Source organism: Homarus americanus, unplaced genomic scaffold, assembly GCF_018991925.1.
Source record: "Homarus americanus isolate GMGI-L3 unplaced genomic scaffold, GMGI_Hamer_2.0 scaffold45968, whole genome shotgun sequence".
Lineage (NCBI taxonomy): Eukaryota > Metazoa > Arthropoda > Malacostraca > Decapoda > Nephropidae > Homarus > Homarus americanus.
This window is the reverse complement of record NW_024745844.1, coordinates 2,147-7,953: the sequence shown is the minus strand read 5'-3', so window position 1 is coordinate 7,953 and position 5,807 is coordinate 2,147. Positions and strand designations below refer to the sequence as shown.

The following is a 5,807-nucleotide window of genomic DNA, read 5'->3' as shown; positions in this document are numbered from 1 at the left end:
ACACCCACCTCCCTCCCACCCTAACACACCACTCCTCCCCACCTAACACACCCACACTCCTCCCACCTAACACACCACACTCCTCCCCACCTAACACACCCACACACTCCTCCCTCATAGCCAAATAAAAAATAAATAAAAGGTTCAGACAAAAATAATGCAAACCAAATTGCTAACTGGCTAACCCTCCCCATTAAATAAAAGAAAGGGGAACGTGTCTCCTCTATTGGCGGATGTATCAGTCTTAGATGGAACCGGGGGAAAAAATTCAACAACTGTATATACCAAACAAAAACTAATATAGACAAAGGGAAACTACAGTGAGTATAGACGAATAAAGAAAATATCAGCAATAGTTTCGTAGTCAAAAAACCATTACCATTTATAATTAAATGATACCACCACCCTCAAAGTATAAGGACTCGGGCTACTATAATTCCTTTAAGTGACACGTTTCGAGTACCACTGATCTTCAACTCGGAAAATATCAGAATTCATCGGCTTCCTTTGTTTAAGGCCCCCCCTCCGCCTATGAAAACTGCAGGGATAAAATCTAAAAGTAAAATAGTAAGTAAATATGGATCATGTAAGGTAATTAATTAAAAATGGGTAAATAATGGAATAAGCTCGTTGATAAAGGACAAACTGTATTATAAACAATAATAAAGAAACGAGAACGGTGCCAAAAGAAACCGCAAATTACTACTGTACTAAAACAACGTGGCCATCAAAGGGACACGAGTATACGTGGGGGAACAGTACAAACACGGGAAGCTCTTTAAAGGAACAATTACTCAAGTCTACACACACACACACACACACAGAGTTTCCCTTATCCCTGTTGTTATTTATACTGACCTCAAAAAATGGCCGAGAAGTTAATTAAACATTCAGGTGTACACCGACCAATTTTATTCGAAATTATTATTTCATCGGGTCATTCTCTGACCCCGGTATCTCAAGACTCGAGCTTTCAGTGGCAAAAGCCTCGGCAAGATAAAAGGAATTCATTAATATTTTCTCACTAAACTGATATCAAGGAACACTCGGGGGAATGCAATACATATGACGGAATTTACAATTAAGATGACTCAATTGTTTTCGTTTTTATTAAAATTATAAACAAAGATTAAATTATTAATATATACAAAAGAGAGTGGTTTAAACCTTCATCAGGGAGATACCCAAACGTTGTAAGAGAAATTAATAAACCCGATGGGCTGACGTATATATAAAATAAATCATTTATCGAGTTACTATTATATTCTCAATGATAAAGATATAAATAAATACGTAACGAATCTAGCAAAGTTGACGAGTCATAATAACTCATCAGTTGAGGAGGCAATATCTTCCTAACTTTGACGACTACAAGTATAATGTAATGTAAGGTGTTGAGGCTGTGTTCCCGCCCCTCAACTCTCACAACCTCAAGAGGCTGTCACCTTTCCCAGCAACACCGTCAACACCTATCTACTAGCACCTTCCCAACACCTTTCAACACCTATCTACTGGCACCTTTCCCCAACACTGTCAACACCTATCTACTGGCACCTTCCCTGCAACACTGTCAACACCTATCTACTAGCACCATCCCCGCAACACTGTCAACACCTATCTACTAGCACCTTCCCTGCAACACTGTCAACACCCATCTACTAGCACCTTCCCCGCAACACTGTCAACACCTATCTACTAGCACCATCCCCGCAACACTGTCAACACCTATCTACTAGCACCTTCCCCGCAACACTGTCAACACCCATCTACTAGCAACCTTCCCCTGCAACACTGTCAACACCTATCTACCAGCACCATCCCCTGCAACACTGTCAACACCTATCTACTAGCACCTTCCCCGCAACACTGTCAACACCTATCTACTAGCACCTTCCCCGCAACACTGTCAACACCTATCTACTAGCACCTTCCCGCAACACTGTCAACGCAACACTGTCAACACCTATCTACTAGCACCATCCCCTGCAACACTGTCAACACCTATCTACTAGCACCTTCCCCTGCAACACTGTCAACACCATCTACAGCACCTTCCCTGCAACACTGTCAACACCTATCTACCAGCACCCAACACCGTTCCATCTACTAGCACCTTCCCCTGCAACACTGTCAACACCTATCTACTAGCACCATCTCCTGCAACACTGTCAACACCTATCTACTAGCACCATCCCCGCAACACTGTCAACACCTCATCTACAGCACCTTCCCCTGCAACACTGTCAACACCTATCTACTAGCACCATCCCCTGCAACACTGTCAACACCTATCTACTAGCACCATCCCCGCAACACTGTCAACACCATCTACTAGCACCATCCCCTGCAACACTGTCAACACCTATCTACCAGCACCATCCCCTGCAACACTGTCAACACCCATCTACTAGCACCATCTCCCTGCAACACTGTCAACACCTATCTACCAGCACCATCCCCTGCAACACTGTCAACACCTATCTACTCAGCACCATCCCCTGCAACACTGTCAACACCTATCTACCAGCACCATCCCCCTGCAACACTGTCAACACCTATCTACCAGCACCATCCCCTGCAACACTGTCAACACCTATCTACTAGCACCTTCCCTGTACCTGTGCCCTTGTACTGTAGGTCGCCCACGGGTGATGGTGTATTTTCTTTTTCTATTTATAAGTTCTGTAATGTTTATCGTGTATGTTCCATTGAGGGATTTTTTTTTTGTGAGAATTATACAAGGTGGTAGCACAATACTATAAAAACCTTCTGCAAACTCAACAACACTGCACACACACACACACACACACACACACACACACACACACACACACACACACGCACACACACGCACGCACGCACACACACACACACACACACACACACACCACACACACACACACACACACACACACACACACACACACACACACACATTCTTCCCTTGAAACAGCGATGAGAAGAGAAAAAGACAAAGCCAAACTCGTTAACAAGAATTGCAGTGAGGCGGAGAGACACGTCAACCAACTTTGAGTCTTGGCCAAGTCTCCACCACCACCGTCTAACAGGACGAACAGTATTATATTCTTCCTCTTATTATTTTCTTACTCTCAATATTCACTCTTGTTACCGTTTATCCTTACAAACTTCAAAGTGGTCACTCCATTACGGTAACTCAAACTTGTTAACATCCAGTACTCCACTCTAAAGGCTATTTCAGGGAAAATAAACAAGACACTGTCCTCACCAGCCTGGTGGAGTGAACCTCCTTTGTCAGCACCGCCATAAAACTGACATACTTACAAAGGCTGGACCTAACGACTGCATGAGGTGGAGTGAAGACTGTTGAAAAATGTGAGTATATATATACCTCGTAGGCTCGTATACAGAGTTGTCTTTGTGATGTCCAGTAAAAAATGTTACCTAGAGTTCTCAACTGAATTTGCTTCAATAGAATTCGAAAGCGTGTAAGCGATGAAGATTTTCCTGCTGGTAGCTGTATTACAGTACACACAAATACACAGTTTAATGCCAGTTTTTACCCCATAATTCCTCGCCACTATGTCCCGCGACCCCTCAAACTTCGGATTCTCCACTCTTGACATTTCGTTCTCGTGCACGAGTCTTCCACTTGTAACTAAGCCCAAAGGAGCACTGGTCCACCAAATCCAGGACAGCTGACATAACTATTATTGTCATGAGAGGATTCTTCTCTACCAGTTGAAGGAATGAAGACTTGACGAGGAGGAGTTCCACATCCTCGTGTAACATTAACACCACACCTTATAAGTTACGCTCACCCTTTCACAACACTCGCTACGGGTAACCCATCTTGTTTCAATCCCCCTTCCCTGTGCCTCCATCACAAGGTAATAATACGGGTTCATGCCACCGCCTCCCACTTTCATGATCCACCAGGACCCCTCAAACCCCATCTAATCCCCTCGGCCTCCTGGTTCTGGTCTTCACTCCCAGTCTCTCTTTCCATATACCCCTGCCCTTACTTAGCCCCTGATCATATCCCCTCCCACCCACTCCAAGATTATTTAAGCTCACCCCCCTACTGTAGACCACCAAGTGCTCCTACTTACCCCCACAGGGACCGACTCTCCTAGCTGTAGCACCTCCCAACCTTGACTCTCCTAGCACCCCTAACCCTAGATTTTCCTATTCCCTTTTTTCCATCGCTACACACACACACACACACACACACACACATATACTAGGTTCTCCCGTATCCCAGTCTCCCCAAGGCAATGGTTGGGGACCTGTGCTCCAGGCCTAGCCAACGGCTCCCGCGACACTGGAACCACATTAAAGGTTAAGGTGGGCTGAGGGGAGATGGCCATGGGGTTGGTCGACCACACCTCTTGTTCAACGCCTCCTCTCTCCCCTCACAACACACACACTTGGGTCAAAATCACACCAATACACCAAAGGGATTTTCAACATGCAAGTGCAATAGCCGAACCTCACCTGTTATCCAACATAACACACCCAAAATAAAAGAAAAAAGAAAAATATGTATAAACTTGTCATGGAATAGAAAATATTTTTTCCACACAGCTGGCGCCCTAAGATTCAGTAGCGATCTATCACTAATGTAGTGAACGCTGTCTCAGGGAGTGTTGTAACTCACTGGTCCTCTTCTGGATACATTATTTACTGTTATCTCATAGGTCACAAACATCAAGTAATATAATACAATACTTTATGTTTATCTAGTAGATAATTATATCAGTTGCACACTAACACCCTCGTGTGGCGATCAATCTGTTTTATAGTTCTGAACACTGTGTTGTTTCAGATGTTAAGTTACAATATTTTGACGTTGAGGCAGAGAAGGCTAGATGTACATCAACGTATATCTTCAAGTGAGCCACCAAACAAAAATGTTCACACGTCGCCATTACCAGTCAAGTCTCGCGAATGTGTTTACCCGTTGCCACACAGCTGGTATATAATATTCAGTAACTACAACATCATATTACAACACCAGGCAGGATCAATACAGCAACAGCGATGTAGAGACCATGCACTCCTTCCTGCCCACACCCGGAGGAGGCTCCAATTTGTTCAGTCTTCGGATAACGGCGTCCAATACTTCTAGGGGTCAGCACATCTACGGTACCGTATATTACGTCCACTGTTTACAATCACCAAGGTTGTAAACGGTGACAGAGGGTAAGAGGTATGACGGACGGATAGAAGGGGAGACGGGCGGATAGAAGGGGAGACGGGCGGATAGAAGGGAGAGATATATGACGGACGGATAGAAAGGAGAGATATATGACGGGCGGATAGAAGGGAGAGATATATGACGGGCGGATAGAAGGGGAGACGGGTGGATAGAAGGGAGAGATATATGACGGACGGATAGGGGGGAGAGATATATGACGGACGGATAGAAGGGAGAGATATATGACGGACGGATAGGAGGGAGAGATATATGACGGACGGATAGGAGGGAGATATATGACGGACGGATAGGAGGAGAGATATATGGCGAGGAGATATACACGGACGGATAGGAGGAGAGATATATGACGGACGGATAGGAGGGAGAGATATATGACGGACGGATAGTTATAAAATACCACAGCTGCCTCCACTTCCCCGCCAAGCTTTACACTCCAGTATGGGCATCGACCAGCAAGCCAAACCTGAGGTTAACAAATGCAGCCTTGACAGTAACATAGGCACGCACACAGTCACAGCGTCGCGCGCGCACGCACGCACACACACACACAAAGGCTTAGTTTGTAATTTGTAGGTCCGGAAGAATTTTCATTTTCCAGATGGCGGCG

At 44.9% G+C, this 5,807-nt stretch overlaps 1 long non-coding RNA gene across 1 annotated transcript; it reads right to left on the bottom strand.

Moving 5' to 3' along the window:
* Window positions 1-1,789: 1,789 nt before the first annotated feature.
* LOC121878819 lies at window positions 1,790-2,707 on the bottom strand. Its single transcript, XR_006091228.1, has 3 exons — window positions 2,114-2,707; window positions 1,964-2,015; window positions 1,790-1,839 (listed from the first exon to the last, which is right to left on the bottom strand). It is a non-coding gene; the product is annotated as an uncharacterized LOC121878819 (long non-coding RNA).
* Between the last annotated feature and the right edge of the window lie 3,100 nt (window positions 2,708-5,807).